Source organism: Balaenoptera physalus, assembly GCF_965194825.1.
Source record: "Balaenoptera physalus genome assembly, chromosome: 11".
NCBI classification, from domain to species: Eukaryota; Metazoa; Chordata; class Mammalia; order Artiodactyla; family Balaenopteridae; genus Balaenoptera; species Balaenoptera physalus.
Window position 1 is genome coordinate 45,466,767 of NC_138896.1, and position 21,778 is coordinate 45,488,544.

Here is a 21,778-nt window from a genome sequence, read left to right on the forward strand (position 1 = left end):
AATAATTCTTTTAAAAGTTCATCTATCTTCTCTAGTATGTTGACAAAGGAATCTGGAAACAAGTTGGCAGCTTCCACATTCTGCCTAGCAATCTTCCCAGCAGATATCTGATTTCTTTAGGTGTCCTTTCTATTTTCCATATAACCACAGGGGTCAGCCTTGCCAGACTTTCCACCACTACATAATAGTACCTTCCTCACCTCCTTCAAATCCCCACCAAGTGTCTCCCCAGGCCCTTTGAGCTTCTGCCTCTTGTCCAGTCCCAAAGCTAATGCATATATTTTATAGTTTTGTTAGGGCAGCATCCCATTTCCAGGTACTAAATTCTCACATATCTTCTATATTTAATGCATAATCACAGACATGATTCCTTTTTACCTTTCTCCTTCCACAACTTGATATACGCTCTACTGCACAAACACAAAATTTAAAAATTACCCTTTCTTATTCTTTCTCTGGGTCTTCTGCTTTAAATGACCACATTTTCTGAATATTCTGACTGAGTTAAGATTTATGTTAAATAATTCTTAAGTCAAATAAAATTGTTTACACTGAAATTATCTCCTAGAATTGCTTTCTTCAATCTTTTTTAATGCTGCAACTTGACAGGAAAAATTGAAAGAAAAATAAAAGGAAATTAAATATAAAGATGAGAAAGGTCACAGGTGGCTACCTCTTTATCTTTGATTTAGTTTATATAATACTTTTAAGAAGTGCTTCATTGTCACATAGATCAATGGAAGAGGGTAGAGAGTGCAGAAATAAACCCATGCACATATGGTCAATTAATCTATGACAAAGGAATATATAGTGGGGGAAAAATAGTCTCTTCAATAAGTGGTGCTGGGAAAACTGGACAGCTGCATGTAAAAGAATGAAATTAGAACATTTTCTCATATCATATACAAAATTAAACTAAAAATGGACTAAAGACTGGAAACCATAAAACTCCTAGAAAAAAACATAAGCAGTACACTCTTTGACATAAGTCTTAGCAATATTTTTTGGATCTGTCTCCTCAAGCAAGAGAAATAAAAGCAACAATAAACAAATAGGACCTAATTAAACTTAAAAGCTTTTGCACAGTGAAGGAAACCATTGACAAAACAAAACAAAACCAAAACACAACCTACTGAATGGGAGAAAAATATTTGCAAATGATACGTCTGATAAGGGGTTAATATCTAAAACATATAACAACTCATACAACTCTATATCAAAAAAATGAAACAACCCAATTAAAAAATGGGCAGAAGACCTGAATAGACATTTTTCTAAATAAGACATACAAATGAACAACAGACACATGAAAAGATGCTCAACATCACTAATCATCAGGGAAATGCAAATCCAAATATTGGGGAGGATGTGGAGAAAATCGAACCTTCCTACACTGTTGATGGGAATGTAAACTGGCTCAGCTACTATGGAAAACAGTATGGAGGTTTCCAAAAAAAGTGAAAAATAGGACTACTATATGATCCAGCAATACTACTCCTGGGTATCTATTCAAAGAAAATGAAAACACTGATTCCAAAAAATATGTGTACCTCAGTTTTCATTGCAGCGTTATTCACAGTAGCCAAGATATGGAAGCAACCTAAGTGTCCATCAACAGATAAATGGATAAAGAAGATATATATATATATATATGATAAAGAAGATATATATATATATAAGATAAAGAAGATATATATATATATATATATATATATATATAAGATTAGCCCCCCCAAAATGAAATTTTGCCATTTGCAAAATCATGTATGGACCTGAAGAATATCATGCTTAGTGAAATGAGTCAGAGAAAGACAAATACTGATACTGTATGTTTTCACTTGTATATAATATCTACAAAATACAACAAATGAATGAATATAAGACAATAGAAACAGATTCACAGATACAGAGAAGAAACTAGTGGTACCACTGGGGAGAGGGATGGGTGGAGGTGCAGGATAGGGACAGGGGATTAAGAGGTACAAGCTACTAAGTATAAAATAAATATGACGGAAGACTGTAATGTAGAGCACAAGGAATATAGCCAACATTTTGTAATAACTTTGAATGGAGTATAATCTATAAAAATATTGAATCACTATGTTGTACACTTGAAACTAATATAGCATTGTAAATCAACTATATTTCAATAAGAAAGTTCAGGGACTTCCCTGGTGGCGCAGTGGTTAAGAATCCTCCTGCCAATGCAGGTGACATGGGTTCAAGCCCTGGTCTGGGAAGATCCCACATGTTGTGGAGTAACTAAGCCCATGTGCCACAACTACTGAACCTGCACTCTAGAGCCCATGAGCCACAGCTACGGAGCCCGTGTGCCACAACTACTGAAGCCCGCTTGCCTAGAGCCCGTGCTCCGCAACAAGAGAAGCCACCGCAGTGAGAAGCCCACACACCACAACGAAGAGTAGCCCCTGCTTGCTGCAACTATAGAAAGCCCGGGCGCAGCAATGAAGAACCAATGCAGCCATAAATAAATAAATTTATTTAAAAAAAAAAAGGTTAAAAAAAATGCTTAGTAGTTAAGTATATCGTGATAAATAGCCATAGCATGGACTCTGACCTTCTTTTTTTTTGTTCTCCATTCTCTAGACATCTTCCACCCTAATCAATGGGCAAGGCTGAGAGATTAGCAGGTGACTGTGGGCTGTGTCCAAAGAAGTAGTTGTTTCTGAGTTGCAAACACTGTTTTATCTCAACGAGTGTTTTGTTAACTGTCTTAATTCACTGGCACCATTTTTCTCAGACTTACTAGGGTGGTGTTTCTTGGGAAGGCTGTGGGGAAGGGAAGGAAGAGAGGATAGAAGTTAGAGGGAAGTAGGAGAAGGGGTATACATCAGAAACAGTATCACCCGGAAAGCTTTTTCCAAAATACACATACCTAAACATCCCAATAGGACTCAGTAGATCAGGGAGGTGGTTGTTTTCTCAGCGACCCTCCATAGTTTGGGAGGTAGGGTGGCAGTGTCTTCTTCAATAACTGGGCTTTGAATTCCATTTGACCAGGCAATTCTGCTTCAGAATTTTCTCAGCTGATGGTTGGGCGCTGGATTTGTGTCAGAAGAACTTTCTAGAACTTTGAACAAGTTACTTCTTTGGGAGCCTCATCTAGTACCCATCCTTCCTAGAGGAATTTAAAATATCATAAGGGATGCAAAGTACCTGAAAACTCAAAAGAGCCTTGAGGGTCCTTTCAAAGGCCCATTTCCCATGGAAGAGAGATGATACATGTTGTCTGTGTTCCTGCAGGCAATACAGTTTGAAATGAAATCATCTCAATTTAACTTTCAGCTGCAGCCTCAAGCATTCCTCCTTCTGAGAGTGAGATATTCAACCACTGTGACAGACTTCCGAGGAGGTCTTCAAAATCCCGTCAGGCAGCTGTTGGCTCCTCTCCCTCACCCAGGGTGTGGAAAGGTTGAGCTGGAGTCTTGAGGATGATTTTTTGGGGAGGACTCTCGTGTGTTCGGTCTCCTTTCCCTGGCGAAGTGGGGCAGGAGGCAGTCATCGAGAATGATCTCTGTTCAGTGGGACCTGAGGAGGGCTGGGCATGTTTCCCTTACAGCTGATGTCTACTTGGTCCTGACAAGTGTCTTCTGGGCCATCTGGCTGTGACTGTGGAGAGGAGAGGGGGAATGAAGTGGCAGGACACTTCTCAGAAATTGGGAGTGTAACTGACCAGCCCACTGCACTCGCTCTTCCAGAGTCCATCTGGCTAAGGATGCAGGAGTGATTCCTGTGGGCTGGATGCAGTCAGCATGGAGGAGACGTAAGAGGGGTGTCTTGGATATTACCCAAGATAGTCACGAGTGCAGAACGCTGAGGTGTCCCCTTGATTACATAGAGGCTGAGGGGAAAGTGGGGAGTGGTCAGCTTCAACCGTGCCGAGGGAATTTCAAGAGAGAGCTCCAGGGATGGTGGGGTGCAAAGGGCTTCAGAGAATCTACAAAGTGTGCTATGAGAGAAAAGCCCGGCCCTCAACATATGCCCAGCCCAGACAGCACCAAACTTACAGTACCACGAACTGGAGGAGGTGGAGGGGGTAGCTGGGAGGAGAAGTGACAGGTGGAGCAAGAGAAGATGGTGACACAACTTCCCACCGCAGCTGCCAGCCCGAAGCAGGACAAACTGCCAACAAGCATCGGAGGCAGAGGAGGAGAAAAGCTTTAACTCTAAATGAAGTTGTAAGTTTATTCTTATTAGGGTATATACACACATATTATATTATACTGTATTATATTCTATCACATTATATTATATTATTCATATGTATGAATTTATAAACTAGTAAAGAGAAAAGTCCTTGGAATTTCTCAAGTGTTTATGTGTTTATAGGGGCAGGAAAAGAAAATAATCAGCCCCTTAGAGCAGGCTTAAATGGGCAGTGGGGGAAAAGAATAAAGTTGCTTTCTGTTGCACCTGAGGCATCTTACTTGTTTAATATAATGATTGTGCAGAGGACTGAGGCTAACGTAAAGTGCCATGTTATTCCACACAATTTTCTGGTCCCACCTCCACAGAGGACATATCGGTTTAGCTACTAAAGTGTTTCCCCAGCTTTCACAAATGTAGGCAAAAGTTGGTAGTTGTATCTCATTTCAGAAACCCTACCGACCCTTTGAGGGAGTGAAATCACCTGTGGATACTGAGGGCGGAGTCTTCCCCCATGCTATGGACCATATTTCAATTCCCAGCCATCATCTGATTATCCTCAGCTAACACCTGTGGACAGGGGACCCGATGGTCTTCCAATTTGGCACAACATCCCAGAGTCAGTGTCAAGGTAACAGTCTAACATACTAATCAGACACTGATAAATTCTGTAGGAAATACCTTTCAGAGCCTGAGACATCTCTTGTTTTGGAAAGCTCCTCTCTATTGTTATTTCTAGACACAATACTGCAAAATATTTGTTAGCTGAACTCAGCTGATTACTAGTTAAAAAAAGAAGTAAAAGAGTAGAAAAAGAGATGCAGAATTATTTTTCCTTTTTTGATTTATCCTGAGCTTTCTGGAAATGGTCTTGGGGATTTTCCTTTAATTACATGCCAGCTTTCCTTAAATGAAGGAGAAATTGTGTGGATGTTAAAAATCAATATGGACCCTACACTTTAAAAAATTTTAAATAAATAAATAAATAAGATTTTTTTCACTTGTGGAAAAAAAAATCAGTATGGACCCCACACTTTCCTCTATAGCCTTCTTAGCTCTGGGGTTGCAGATTATAATGTGGCTTTTTTTTTTTTTAATAAGTGTATTTATTTATTTATTTATTTATTTTTGGCTGCGATGGGCCTTCATTGCTGGGCGCGGGCTTTCTCTAGTTGTGGCGAGCGGGGGCTACCCTTCGTTGTGGTGCACGGGCTTCTCATTACAGTGCCTTCTCTTTGTTATGGAGCACGGGCTCTAGGCGCGTGGGCTTCAGCAGTTGTGGCTCGCGGGCTCTAGAGCGCAGGCTCAGTAGTTGTGGCGCACGGGCTTAGTTGCTCCGCAGCATGTGGGATCTTCCTGCACCAGGGCTCTAACTTGTGTCCCCTGCACTGGTAGGTAGATTCTTAACCACTGCGTAATGTGACCTTTTTTTTAAAGAAAAGGGAACTGAGGGCAAGTTATAATTCCTGAGTTTTGAAAAAAATTCTGTTTCATTAATTTCTTCATTAAAATGAACATAAGCTTGACTTATTCTCTGACCTTATAGTCTTTAAATACAAACTCCACCCTAAGAGAGGCATTTTAGGGCATCTGCCCAGTTCACTGCCTTCTCCCCTGAGAGCTTCACTGTGGCCGCCCCCCCACAGTGTTTGCACACAACTCTTCCCCTTTGGCCACAGCAGACTGGACTAGGGCTAAACCTCCAACTGAGCCGGGTCAGTTTTGTCTTTCTTTGGGAATTTGGAATCAGGCTCCAGAAATGAGGCTCCAAAATTGAAGACAATTCTTCAATTGTCTTGCTTGAGGTGACACGGATTCCTTAACAGAAGCTTCCATTGTGGGGTGGCCATTCTGAGTCATACTGATTTTCAGAGAAAGAGAAAAGTTAAGCCAACAACCTGAGAGGTAAAGAGCTGAGACCACACGGATGGGGAGTGTGAAAGTGAGGCCAGGAGAGCACTTGTCTTGGTCTCTGATGGTTTCCTCCTCCTGGTCTCAGTCCTTTGTGAGGCCAACAGCAGACCTTTGATCCATGACACTCCTCAAGGTCCTCATAACACTTTGCCCTTTTTGTTCACTGGATTAAGTGGGTTTCTATTATTGGCAACCAAAAAATAAAATTTACCGAGATATTCATCCAATTACAAAAAAAATTTCGGTGGTTCAACAAATTCTTTGGCTTCCATTGCCAGTGGCCCATCACTTAGAAATTTGCTTCTGTGGCCAACTTGATAATCTCAAAGGACATGCTACTTACACTCTCCAAATTTCCATTGTTTTCTGTAACTTTGTCTTGAAACCGTTGTAGAGAACATTCACTTATTATAATTGTAGGAGAACTGACCTTCTCAAGACTACACCATCAGTCACTGTTGATGCCTGGCAGGGCACCAGGGCTCTTCTGCCATGTCTTCCCCCATCATCTCCACAGGGGTCGGGAAGATGAAAATTCAAATGTTCCTACTTACTGGCTGTGTGCTGAGTGGTAAGTTACTTAATATTTCTAAGAGTCAATTCCTGTATATGCAAAATGGGAAGGAGATATTAACATCAATTCTAGATTAACCAAATTTGAAAAGAAAATCCCTAATCACAGCAAAAGCATCATGGGTTATCTGGCATCGTGTTACCTGGTTTGTAGGTTGAGGCCGAGCCTGCTGCCGGGGCATCACTGTGCAGCCTCCCCACCAAGGTCAGCCAGCTGAAGACCACTTTTCCCAACCTCCCTTCTAATAACCACATTACTTATATGTATATAATTTACTTATGTATATAATAAAAAAAATATAATGTTTCTAACTGGGATACAAAAGAGAAACAAAAGGAAATACATATATATTGTAAGTTAATAAGAATTTTAAGGTGTGAACTTATAAGTATCCTAGAAGGTAAAATAAAGTGGTCAGATGTTTGTACCCAAACATCCAACCTCCATGAATGTGCCAGTTACACATGCAGACTGATTCAGGAGTGTTGGATGGTAACTCACATTCTGGTAGCTGAGCTGCCACTGACAGCATGATACTCCCACACGGTAAACAACTTTTGGTAAAATTCTGAACAAAACAAAATAGGACTTCCTTCGATTGACAGAGGTTGTTTATATGAAAATCCTTCAAAAATAATTTGTTTTCATAGATAAAATATAATTAGGCTTGGATAATAATAAATTTGAAAAAGATGGATTTACTTACGTGATGCCTAGTGGAATATTCTAAAGTCGTGTGGAATGCAGGAAGTTTGTTTACTGTGTTAGCTCTACTCACCGGATGTCAAGGGTAGCCCCCCATCACTGTGACAAACAAAGGTCCACTTCCAAGGGAAGGTGCCCCACCCCTGAGAGGTGCTGAGTAGATCATTGTGACTGAAGGAGATGCCCAGGGAGATGCCAGGTTTGGGGTGTCCAGGGAGCCCACCGCCCAGTGGGATGAAGGGCTGAAGCTTCCTCCCTCAGGATCCGGTAAGTCTTTTCATTAACTTTTTAACCTTTAGCTTTTTAAGTCTTTTGTTTTATGACTACTTCTTAAAAATAGCATATTTTTTCTAAATCATTTTTAGACCCAACTTGAGAGACATTACCTACTCCTTGTTCTCTTGATTGCAAAGTCCTACTGTAAACCCACAAACCAGAGCAGTGCCAGCAAAGAGTGGATGCTCAAAAGATATCTGATAAGTGAATAAATAAACTATTTCTTTACTTTAATCTTTTTCAATGTTTTGGAAGTTATATATCTTGCTTTTCATCTTATGTGTGATTATTTTAACTTTTTTCTAAAGTATCATAACATGTTCTATAATTGTCAAAATGATTTAATGGTAAAAACTTTTAAGAGGATTTCCATTTTTCCCTCATTATCTCTCAGCTTTTGTTAATAAAATCTTGGAGTTTAGGTCTATATTATTATTAAGACTTCTTTCACTAAGAAACCTTCTCGTTTTGACATTTGCCTCTAGTTTTATAATGAGATTTACAATTATTTAGATACCATATTTTAATTGGTCTCCATGTTCACTGCCTATTCTTTTATGCTGGCTTTCCTCTTCTTGAGCTGTTAATTATACTTCTTCTCTCTGTTTGTCTTCAAATAATTTTTTTCAAGAAGGATAGAAGGGTGGCATCTTCCTGGGGACCTTGTATTTGATCACCTTCAGTGAAAGACCACTTGGATAAACATTGAATTCTTGGGTTAAAACCCTTGACTAATGAGTTTCTGAATAACTGAGAGTTGATTTGAGTGATGCAGTATTTTTAAGAATACCATTTCCAAGAACACTGTTATTTACATTGTTCTAAAATATAAAATTAGGAAAAGAACAGATGAATTTTTCAGCTTTTTAATGTGGAGCAACTCCTTTATTGCTAGTCACGAGATGCCCTCCCCACTTCCTTTTAGAAGACCAGGTGCAATAGGTACGTCAGAGGGCTTGGCAGTCATTTTTTCTTTCATTTATTCAAGCAAGAATACAAAGGTGTATGACTCATCAGCTTTTCTTGAGCAGTTACAGTTTTAGCTCATAAACATGATTCAAAAGAAGAGAAGATCCTTGACATTTGAAGAACTTACTAACTAGTGCGAGAGACACAAAATCCTTAAAAATGATTGGGAAGTCAATTACAAGGCAGTGTATAATCTAAAACTACATATAAGGCATGTTTGTAAAGCCTAAGACAAATGTTACATGTCACAGGTAAAAACTATTTTAATTATATATATGTATATATGCGTGTATATTTATACACATACATACTTTATATACATAAGAGTTGTGAAACTATTTAATTTTCCATTTAGTGTATGCCAATCTCTGTTTAGGATACTGGAAATTTAAAGGTGATTAAAATTGAGTAAGGTATTCAAGGAGCCTCTAGAACGGTGAAGAAGAGAATCAGCTGCCAGAGAAGGCAAAGTAAAGAAAAGACCTGTTTGCAGTAAAACTGGACGGCACAATCTCCCTGGGAGAGGCACATCCTGATGCTACTTCAGAGTGTTATTTGACTAGATATTTAGTTGAACAGAGATGGTATAAAACTTCAGGTTAAAGGGAAAATGCCACTGTATTTATTACTGTTATATAATTTTATCAGCACAGAGGCACTGTTGGCTTCTGACACTGCATATTGCATATTTGGCATTTAGAATTATTGCTTGACCTGATTTTAATTCAACCTAAAACTTTTTTTTGTAATGTTAACATATAGGGACTTTCTGCTATGCTCATCTTCAGAGAATAAAACACAGAGATGACAGAATTGGTAAACTCTAAGCTAACTTGGATTAACCTAAAAGTTTTGTGATAGTTAATTTTATGTGTCAACAAGGCCTGGTACCCAGATACCTGGTTAAACATTATCTTGAGTGTGTTTGTAAGAGTGTTTCTGGATAAGATTAACATTTGTGTTGGTAGACTTAGTAATGTAATAGATGACTTTCCCCAATGTGGGTGAGCCTCATCCAATCCCTTGAAGGCCTAAATAGAACAAAGGTGGAGTAAGAGAGAATTTGTTCACTATGGCTGACTGTCTTGGAGCTGAGACACTGGTCCTCTCCTGCCTTCAGACTCAGACTTGGACTGGAACCATTGTGTTCCCTGGATCTGAGGGCTTTGGACTTGGACTGGAATTAAACCATTGGCTCTCCCAGGGCTCCAGCTCCCTGACTGCAGTTCTTGGGACTTGTCAGTTTCTATAATCACATGATCCAATTCCTTATTATCTATCTGCCTATGTATATATCTGTATCTATCGATCTATCTATCTATCTATCCATCCAACCATGTATTATCTCCTATTGTTTCTGTTTCTCTGGAGAATCTTGACTAATACAAATTTTGGTACTCAGAGTGCTTCTAGAGAAACAGGATTTTAAGGATGAATTTTCTGAATTGGTTCTGAAAATTGGCTCTCTGCTCTGATTAGTTTTAAAGACGCTAATGACTTCCTGGTAGTAAAGAGATCACTGATGATCCGTGCCTTGATCTAGCAGTAGAGATATGAAAACTATCATCATTAGATCCTCCTAATCAACAACTGCTTCTAAGAAGCAAGGCTCTAGGTAACTGTGTATATGACACTTTTCAACGTTTTTGGCAAACTAATGAGTAGAGTGAGATTGGCTGGGTGCTCCTGTTGTTGCTGGACAAAGTGAGGAAAGAAAAAGCTGAGCTCAAGGATTAAAATTTGACAAAGATCAGTGTCCCGGAGGCTGAGGAGTGAATTATAATGATCCCATAACCTGGTACCGGAAGTGGTGTTTGTACCAGGTGTCAACAGGTTCTGTGAGCAATTAGCAGGGTCTTTAAGGTTAGGGACAAGCTTTGTTTACCTTTGAAAATCTTGTAAGGCTCTGGGCGTGGTACCTTTTTACTGGTATGTACTCAATAAAGACTGGGTAAATTGGTCCACATTCTTGATGATGGGACACTTCTCTTCCTGTTTTGATTTTCAGCAGCAATAGGACAGTCTAACAGTTGATGAATGAGTGCTAAGGTGCAGTGTTCTGTGAACTAATAAGGTAAATTTATCTATATTAATTTGCCTTACCCCAGGACAAACACTTCTTTGGATGGCAGTGTTTTTTAGTTGATAACTGTCTTGACTACTAGTGAGAAAGTCAGTGCATGTAAATTCTAACGATGTTAACTTTAGGGACGTACATGGCATATTTTGCCTCTGTTTTTCCCCCACTTCAATTAAGTAGAATAATCATATTAACCAAATCGTCAGGCTGTTATGAAAAATATTTTAATAAAATATCCCCACACCAGTGTATCCCTTTGGTGATGAATAAAAACATGGCATAATCTCCAGCTCAGTAGGAGGGAGAAAATTGCCACAGGAAGTTCTGAGATTCCTCAACTCACCTGGGAACAATTACAATAATGATCATAATGACAATAATAATAGCAAAAACCCCAATAGTATTTACCATTTATATGATACCAGAGCCAGAAGTTCTTTGTAGGAGGAGGGTGGTGGTCTAGTTGGAAGGAGGTGAGGAAGCTGGGAGACTTGTCTTGAGGTTACATCTGCAAAGGGCTTTGCCTAAATTTGGGAAAATGGCAGCTGTTAAAATCACAGAATGGGTGGGGCATGTGGGGGGGGGATCCTGAAGGGGGAGGGGGGGTGTCAAGTTGCCTCACTCCCTCTCTTCATTCACCACAAGCTGCTTCTTTTTTTGATTGAAGTATAGTTGATTTCCGATGTTGTGTTAATTTCTGCTGTACAGCAAAGTGATTCAGTAATACATATATATACATTTTAAAAAATATTCTTTTCCATTATGGTTTATCTCAGGATATTGAATACAGTTCCCTGAGACAAGCTACTTCTTGATGCTGGCAGATACATACTGCTTTACCTTTTCAGAACTCAAAATAATTTATTCACATAAGTACATCTAGTGCAGACATGATTCCTGTGCAGTCTTCGTCAAAAGGAAGTGTTATTGTTCCTATAACTTCTGTTCCACATCATTGTCTCACAGGATGATGCTAATCTGTGTGAGACCGAGATGCTAAAGGCAGGTCTCCATGGCAGTTAATAAAGATCTCTTGTGAGGTGCCCTTCACATCATACATGATGTTGTCTAGTATCAAGTATCAAATGTTTGAGTGACAAAGGGTTAATACTCCTTCATCTACACACACACTCAAAGTTTGAGTTTTACACGTTGGTAATCAGGGAGGATAAATGTGTTCTCCCTGCCCTGGTCATTATAACCATTATGTCAGTGACGGCCTGATTCTAGAGCCTCCTAAACTGGTCTTGAACATTCCCAGTCATCATTCCCAAAAATGAAATATTATCTACTGTGTACATGAGCTCTTGAGAGCTTTCATAGCTGTAATTAAATATACATAAAAGGCAAGTAACACTTTCAGCTCAAGCTGCGTGCTGGTTTGTTTTATCAAGCATTTGCAAAGGTTCTTTTGATCGGTGATTAAAAGTGGATTAACAATTTGGATTTCTTCCTTTTGGGGTATCAGTCACATTTCTTTAGTGGTCTCTGAGCTTTGCCTTGGGGCACATGCTCCAAGGTGCTAGGTCCAATTTAAAACTCCAGATTGAAGTTTATATATTAAGTGTGCATGTTTGGTTTTGGATTCTTGAGGTTTGCCTGGGGCATCTTCTCTAATTAATCATCCCATGGGTTTAGAAATCTTCCACCCAGTCCTTTTTGATTTGTCAAAGGAAATAGAGAAGGTCTCAGTCTGCAAAAATCCTTATCTGATGTGTCACATCATACAGGTTTTAAGATTTAAATACATTTTCTTTTTAAACACATCAGCTTTACCAAGCTAGAAGCATGGAATGTTTGCAGATATCCACCATTCACTGAAATTGGCAGGCAGAAAGCTTGATACAGTAAAGGAATGGCTATTTAATAGTTCTTTTATTTTCCATTCAGATCACGCACACTTTTACTGAAAGAGGCCACACAGCATGGAGTCTGATATTACAGCAGTGGCTTCAGGAAGCAATAATTGAATACTCCTCATTAAACTGGTTCATAAAAGAATCCTATTAAAACCAATACAAATAATAAACCTTGAAAATGCTGCTTTAAATTCCAGGAGGGTGGTGAAGATATGCTACAGTGACAGTCTTCTGGTTCGCAGGGTAATTTTGAAAATCTTGTGTGCTGAATTTTTCTAAGCCAAGCAGGCACCTCACGACTGAATAAAAGACCTGGGGAATATTTTAAACGTATTCGATCCAAGGGTGTGCCTTTTACAGTCAGTCGTCCCCAGGAACGGATCCCTCATCCTGTCAGGATACCCAACCGAAAGGCTGATTATCTTTACTCACTTAATTAATTAATAGGTAATTCTTACAGAGAGGTTGGACGCCTGAACCCACCGAGTCCTCTTTGCGTGGGCAAATCTAGCTGGTTCCATGTGCTCATTTCACTAAATGAGACTTTGGCCAAACTATATTGTTGCAAATAATAGCAAATGGATCCAATGCAAAAATAATAATTAAAAAGTTATTCGTTGTTTCCTTTTAAATCACAGAGGCGGCTACAGAAGGCCCCGAATGCGCAGGACATACGGCTCCGCTCGCCACCCAGATGGTGCTGCGGCTGGTCCTCCCCTTGTGCATCTGGGCGGCCTTCACCCTACCCCCGACCCCCAAATCCTCCTGGCCTTCCGGCTGCACCGCTGCCTTACCCGCTGCCTTACGCTGGCCTTTCTCGACAGACTCCCCTTATTTTCTGTTATCTCTCCATGTTCTCCCAAACTCCTTCCTCATTCAGGTTTCACACCTGTTTATGATCTGGTTTCTGGAGGGGATAAAATTCACATGGACAGGCATTTGTGTCTCAGCCAAGGGAGACTAATGCACTTCTTGATTATGGATCTCAGAGAACTGGGATGATGTGTCTTAGATGTTTATATGCTCCAGTTCAATGGTTTCTCAGTTTTGCTGACCTGAAAAGCATAAGGGACCCCTTTACTAAGCACTTTTTTAAACTTTTTATACTCTGAGCCATGTAGTGATTGTTGTCACCAACACAATAGTTATTGAATAAGTAACTGGAATGTCTGTAGTATTCCTGATCATTTCAATGAACGCTGTTCTTTCTGTTTTCTCCCTCCCACAAAATATTTCTTGTACCCTCTTGATGACTCTTCAGACTTTAGATTCCAGACCAGTGGTTCTCAAACTTTACCTGCATCAGAACACCTGGATGGCTTTGATAACTCAGATTGCTGGACTTCCATCCCCAAAGTTTCCAATTTGGTGACCTGGGGTGGGGCCAGGGAATTTGCATTTCCAATACATTTCCGGGTGATCCTGTTGCTGCTGGTCCAGCACCTTGGGAAGCATTGCTCTAGAAATAAGCAAAACTAAAGGGGTTAAGTGATCTAGTGTGAGAGTCAGTTATAATCCCTGCTTTACCCCCTTTCCAGCTAGGTAGACTCTTGGCTGATGAAGCTTCTTAAACTTCAGTTTCTTCACTGTTAAAATGAGTTTAACAAAACATCCCTAGCAGGGTTGTTAAAAGAGATCATGTTTATTAAGCATTTGAAAGAAAAGTGATTGTGATAGGTGTTTTATTGTTATTACGTTTTATTTCTTCCCTAGAACTCAATTTTCAGGACTTCTAATTGAATCATAAAGGATCCTTTAAGCACCCAGTTTGGTTAAGGAAAGTGTTTGTGTGTTTGGAAAATAAGAAAATAAAATCCCTTTTGGGAGCACCTTGACAAAATAATGAATTCAAAATTCATCTGGATGTGTACAATAATAGCCAGAGAGTTTTGAAAGGAGGCTCCTCTTTTGATTGTTGTTTTACCTCACCAGATATAAAAACATATTATAAAGTCATGCTAATCAAAACAGCATGGTATTGGCTTAGGAAAAGGCAAATAGATTAGAGGAGTAGAGTAAAAAATTTTATATCACACACAGACACTCACACTCATATATTATATATATATATGATTTCAAGTCAATGATGGAAGCATGAACAATTAATAATGTTGGAGAAATTAACATTGATTTAAAAAAACTTTAATATTTGCTTCTATTTTTATTTTTATTTTTTTGGCTGTGCTGCACAGCAGGTGGGATCTTAATCCCCTGACCAGGGATTGAACCTGTGCCCCCTGCAATGGAATTGTGGAGTCTTAACTACTGGACCACCAGGGAAGTCCCAATATTTGCTTCTTATCACACAAGAATAATTCCTGGATGGGTTTCTAAAACCATTGAAATTTCTTTTAATATGTGTGATACAGTGTGATGTTTCTATAATTGTGAGGAATAAAAAGAAATAAAGGAAAAAATGTCACATTTGAATTGACATATATTTAAAACTTCTATTTGAAAAAGGTGTTTATATGAATACAGTTGAAGGACAAATAGCCTGGAAAAAATATTGGAATCATATAGAAAAGAATTAATATCTGGACGATAAAACCATCTTTTCAAAGTAATAAGAAAACAAAACACATATAATGCAATAGAAAAGCAGGCAATAGCCAATTCAGAAGAGAAAGAAGAAATATAAATGCCTGACAAAGACCGATAAGATTTAGTATTGTTAAGGCTATGGAAATCTGGTTACTGCCACCTAATGTTTGTGGAAATGTAAGTTTATGCAATTTTTTTGGTGAGCAAACTAAAAATCACATGCCCTTGGAAATGGCAAGTGTACTTCTAGAAATTTATGCAATAGAAATACTTTCATGTAGGCACAATAATAAGTTCACAGGAATGTTCACTGAGGCTTTTCTGTTAATACTGAAACATTAAAAACAGTCTAAATGTGCTTCAGCAGGGAAATGGTTAACCATATTATGGTACATTCACAGTATGGGGTAATGTATACAAGGCAGGGTTTGAACATCCAGCAAAATGAAAATATATATCATGAAAAACCATTTGCAGGGTAAAATATGACAAACATCCTTTTGAAGGCATTGTTTAACTTGCAAGAAGGTAAGAAATATCCACAGATGGTTATTATTAAAAAACCAAAAGACAACAAGTGTTGGCAAGGATGTGGGGAAATTGGAACTCTTGCATATTGTTGGTGGGAATACAAAATTATGCAGCCAGTATGGAAAACAGTATGGAGGTTCCTCAAAAAATTAAAAATAGTACTACCATATGATCCAGCAATTCTACTTTTGGGTATTTATCTAAAAGAATTGAAATCAAGTTCTTGAAGAGGTATTAGTACTCATATTCATTGTAGCACTATTCATAATATCTGAGATGTGTAAACATCCTACATGTCCTAGACAGATGAATGGATAAAGAAAATGTAGTATATACATAAAATGGAATACTATTCAGCCTTAAAAAAGAAGGAAATTTTGCAGGATGCAACAATATGGATGAACCTTGAGGCCATTATGCTAAGTGAAATAAGCAGTCACAGAAGGACAAATACTGCATGATTCTACATATATGAGGTATCCAAAATAGGCAAATTCATAGAATGAAAGAGTGGCATGGTGGTTCCCAAGGGCTGGGGGAGGGCAAACTGGAGTTACTAATCAACAGGCATAAAGTTCTAGTTAAGCAAGATAAATCCTGGAGATCTGCTTGACAACATTGTACCTATAGTCAACAGTACTGTACTGTACACTTAAAAATTTGTTAAGAGGGTAGATCTCATGTTAAGTGTTTTTATCATGATAAAATAACATTTTAAGAAAGAATATTATACTGCCACATGAATAGCTAGACCATTGGAAAATAATAGAAAGTTCGGAAACAGACCCAAGTACGTACAGAAATTGGACGCAAGTAACCGTAGAAAGTAGGTATATAATAAAGCATATTAAATTATTGTGGAAAAGATTGACTTTTAAATTAATGGTGTCAGAACGATTGCATAATCTTTGAAAAGGAGAACATAGAGTCCATATTCAAACCATGCTTGATAATAAACTCCAAATGTGTCATCTGTTTTAGTGAACTTATGATTTTAATAGGTCCTCTTTCCTAGCTCTAAGAAAGGGTCAAGATGCAGTGGCAAGTGGAAGGCACTGAGAGGTTAGTTTCTCAGTATCACTCCCACTAAACAGAACCAGGTCTCTTTGGAGTACTGGGTGATTCCAGATTTGCACTGAGACAGCATGAGATACGTCTGGAACATCTTGTGCCAGAAAGCAAGGAAGAACTGAAAGAGTGATGGGGACATGTCAGAAGAACACAGAACAACTGTTTAACGGGCTGAATTTGAGATAATACAAACATTGAAAAACAAAAAAAGGGATAGTAATAGATTATATCATATTGAATATCAAAAAATAAAGTCAAGGAAACAATCAGACAAATTCAGCTTCTGGGGACATTTCCTAAGACTATTGTCACTGACCCAGACTTGGGCCCGCTTCCCCCACGCACAATAAATTCAACCTGTAGAAACAGGGTTGTGGTGAAGAAAAGTGTGGCATTCATTGCAGGACCAAGTAAGGGGAATGGGCAGCTTATGCCCCAAAATCCCACATTCTCTGATGGGTTTCAGGGAAGGGTTTTTAAAGACAGTGTGAATGAAAGGGTCATAGAGTGTGATCAGCTCATGTATAATTCTCTGCAATTCCACTCCTGGGCATATATCTAGAGAAAACTATAATTCAAAAACCCCAGTGTTCATAGCAGCACTACTTACAATAGCCAAGACAGGGAAGCAACCTAAATGTCCATCGACAGATGAGTAGATAAAGAAGATGTGGTATATTTATACAATGGAATATTACTCAGCCATAAAACAATGAAATAATGACATTTGCAGCATAATAGATGGACCTGGAGATTACCATACTAAGTGAAGTAAGTCAGAAAGAGGCAGAAAAATACCATATTATATCACTTATATGTGGAATCTAAAATATGACACAAATGAACCTATCTATGAAACAGAAACAGAATCACGGACATAGAGAACAGACTTGTGGCTGCCAAGGGGGAAAGGCAGGGGAGGGATAAATTAGTAGGTGGAGATTAACATGTATACACTACTACCTATAAAACAGACAAACAACAAAGACCTACTGTATAGCACAGGGAACTATATTCCATATTTTGTAATAACCCATAATGGAAGTGAATTAAAAAAAGAATATATATATATTTATATATATGTATCATTGAATCACTGTGCTATACACCTGAAACTAATACAGTCTTATAAATCAACTATACTTCAATAAAATTAAAAGAAAACAAACAAACAAAACCCTATTCTCTGATTGGTTGATAGTGAGGTAACAGGTGATGTTTCAGGAGTCTCAATCATCAACCTTCTGGTTCCAACCAGTCTGTGGTCTACATGCTTGTGGTCAGCAGTTAACTTCCTCAACCCAGTGGGGCTTTTAGTATCTGTAAAACAACTCAAGGATATGGCTTAGAATATTATCTATAGTCCTTGAGGAGGAACTAAAGTTCCTTGACTTTGTTTTATGGCTAAACTATTATTATTTTGTCCTGTTTGACTGTTTTTCTTTGTTTCTGCCTTTTTTCACTTCTCTGATTAAATCTGTTCTTTGGAACTCAGGGAAGGCCTAGGGGGCTAAAGCTTTTTTTTTTAACAAAAAAGAGGCGAGGTAGTCTGTCCCAGGGGAGGTCCCTCAGGGTCCTGCTCGGTTTTAATATTGACGTGGACTTTTTAAAAATTTTCAGTCATGAAAAACAAACGAAAAAGCAGGACAGTGTCTAAGTTAAAGGGGACTAAAGAGACATGACTGCTAAATGAAATGTATAATCCTTGATTGGGTCTTGGATTTAAAAAAACACAGTTAGAAAGGGCATCTTTATAGACAATCAGAGAAATTTGAATATGAACTATATATTAAACAATACTGTACCAATGTTAAATGTCTAGGGTATGATAATGGTGTGTTTATGTAAGAGAATGTTCTGGTTCTGGAGAGATGTTTGGAACATAATTAGTGGTGAGCTGTCATGAGATGTGAGGTGTCTATAAGAGTGTGAGAGAGATGAGGAGGCAGCTGGATAGAGCACACATGGGAAGGTGGTAACAACTGGTGGGTCTAGACGGAGGATATATGGTGTTCACTGAGCTATTCTTTCAGTTTCTCATAGCTTTGCAATTTTTCAAAATAAAAAGTAGAGGAATAAAATACAACAAAAGTTCCCCATTAGGCCATTAAATCATCATTTAGATATACTGGAATATTTATAGATCATGCAATTATTTCAAATTCTTTATAAATTAAGGCAAATGTAAGGAATAAGTATCTAAGTACATTAAGGAATAAATGACATTAGTAGAAAATATCTGTCTCTTTACTTGACAGATGAAGACATAGATCCACAAATAAATTAACTCCCCTAAGGTCACACACTAATGTGTATAAGATTCCACTTCTGTGAACTTTATACGGCAACTGAAAATCAAATATGGTCCTTTGAATCCTTGAAATTTTCTTTCCAGGCTGTTGGTTTGAGGAAGCTCATTGTATTACCCTTTATCAGAGAGACCAGAGCTTTCAAGGATTTTCTTTTTCTTCTTTTTATATCTGCTATTTTCCTCTCACATTTCAGCAGGAATGAAAATATCAGTAGGGATGCTTTCTACTTCTTAAACCAATTCTTCATAAACTGGTGAGGTGGTTGGAAGTCCATTAGATCTATTGAATAAGGTGATAATGATGTTGAAATTAACAATAAAGCAAGAGTGTTAAAACGGATTCTAGCCAAGATTTAATATTTTGAAATGTACAGAATCTTTTCTGTTCCTTTGAGTTAAGCCAGGATTCATCTTCCAACCCTGGACCATCATGGGTCATTATTAGTCCCACCTGCCTGGACAAGGAAATTGACACAGGGCTTGTTCCTGAAGTGTGCTGTGCTGCTAGGTCGGATCGTGCTCTGCCCCCTACTGGCTGGGCGACTGTGGGCAAGTTTCTTAGCCTCTGGCTTCAGTTTCCTCAGGTGTAACATGGGAATAATAATGGTATCTAATTCACAGATTTATTGAGAAGACTAAATGAGAATGCTCATGGCACAGGGCCTTGTACATAGTAAACATATAGTTATTTTTTATTAAGCTCTAGATAATTCTCAAATGACTGCAGAGTTTAAAATAGTTTATATTTTACAGATATCATTGGATTTTCTATTTTCATATTTGCATATCATGATGACTTGACTAGAAATTGTTGCCCATAAACACTAGACAATTTTTGACATGAAAAGGAATTTAACAAAAAGATCTCTGTATCTGCTGTCCTTCCAGGATTTTTATTTTGGTCACACGCAATTTTAATATATATTTCCCTCCTATATATAATATCAGGAAATATCACCCATATATATTAATAAGCCAAAGTTAGTTTTTTCCAAACATGTTACATTGAAACTGGTGCCTCAATGACACTTTTATCCTCACATTTTTTTTTTCTGAGAAGTAATTTTACATTTGACTGGCTTTTATAATGTATTTAAGAATTTGGAGTTCACACAAGCATTTAGCAATCTAGGGTTCAACAGGAACCCTAGATTCAACAGGAAGCACATGGACCTGCTCAGCTTGGGCTCCTGTCCTGACCACTTCCCAGCCCTTTACTCCTTGTAAAATCACACTGCACGTTAGTGTGTTTGTTCATCCTTCTGTAAGTATTTGTCACGTACCTGCTTTGCTTGGTGCTCAGGGGAAAATGTAAGGAGGAGGCCCTGTTGTCTAGAAAGAGCCAATATAATTAGAAATAGAACTCATACACTTAAGCATGTATCTTAGAATGGACGATAATGTATAAATGGCTAAAATGAGTGGTGTAGGTAAGCGAAGGTTAACAAAGCCAGGAATAGGCAGAAAGACTCCTATTCCTATGATGAATGAGTTGTTTATTAAAAGATGGGCAGGGACTGTGACAGCACAGACAGTGAATTTAATGCAGTTCTGGCAGAATTCTGATAGGACATCTGGGAATTGCCCAAGGAGAGATTCTTAATAACTGACCTGGTTCTTGGTTCTTATACTCTCTGAGGCCAGAGCTGGGCATTTGAGCAGATCAGCTTCTACCAGCTTTCATATTTCTGCCTTCATACCTGCGAACCTTTGGTGGCCTCCTCTGCTTCTCTTGGGCAGCAGAGTCAGGCTGCTCTTGGGAGAGGCCTGGGAGGGCCTTTCTTCCACAAATTCTGCCCGGGTGTTGGCCCACACCATCTGCTAGGCTTCCCTTACATTTGGCATTGTGCTCAGTACTTTATATACTTTTCAAAACTGTGAGGGAATTACTATGTGAAACATCTGGTAATTCCAATTAGGGTCTTGACGGCCACTAGGGAGTTGGCTGACAGTTGGGGAATGCACATTTACAGAGGGTCTAGGGAAAGAATAACCTGATGAATCTGGTGATGGCTACGTATTTCTCTTGGCCTTAAGCTACTTAAAATCCAGTGGCTTTTGTATCGAGTTCCCTTGCAGGTGCCAAACAGATGAAAATAACCTCCAAGACACAATTTTCTAATGAATATGAAGTCTTGCCATAAGCAACCTATCTCAATGGAAATACCGGCCTTGTGGAGAGAGAAACTAAGGAGAACTCATATCATGTTGTGAAAATCAGGATGATTTTTCCTCTGGTAGTTTGTTTCCTGACCTGAGAAAATATTTGTGTATAAGGGGAATTACAGAAGCTAAAATTTATTTTCTCTGAACATGTGTTAATATAATGCTACAAAAATGTAAAGGCCTGGCTGTCTGAAAACATTAGTAAAGTAGTCCTAAAAACCTTCATCTCAAAATCGGTCAATACTTATTAAATATATCTTTATAAAAGAAGAAGAGAAACAAATATCCGTGGAGCAGCCTAACTGGTGCAAGTGTGTGCATGTGTGTTCTCTTGGGATACTCTTTCCTCTTAGGAAGAAATATTGTACTTATTCCTCAGAGGTTTATTCTAAGGGCATGATGAAAGCAAACGGGAATAGTTATGTGTGGCTGAAATTATTTTGTTAGATATTTGCATCTCTGCCTATGGTTCCATAAGAAAACAAAATGAGCCTTTTAAAAGAAAGGAATAACTCTGAATCAATGAATTTAGATGACTTAATTTTATTAAAAAGTCAGAAATATAGGATAAATGGGAAGCACAACATGGATAATTTAATTTTTGTTGTCTC

At 38.4% G+C, this 21,778-nt stretch overlaps 2 long non-coding RNA genes across 3 annotated transcripts in view; one reads left to right on the forward strand and one right to left on the reverse strand.

Moving 5' to 3' along the window:
- Nucleotides 1–21,778, reverse strand: part of LOC309638421 — a 1,167,492-nt gene that overhangs the window by 77,549 nt on the left and 1,068,165 nt on the right. The window lies entirely within an intron of this gene.
- The window catches only part of LOC309638416, a 101,113-nt gene that overhangs the window by 66,717 nt on the left and 12,618 nt on the right, over nt 1–21,778 (forward strand). For both annotated transcript variants that reach the window (XR_014251105.1, XR_014251106.1), the window contains exon 3: nt 6,502–6,652. This is a non-coding gene — a long non-coding RNA (uncharacterized lncRNA). The remainder of the gene's footprint in view (nt 1–6,501; nt 6,653–21,778) is intronic.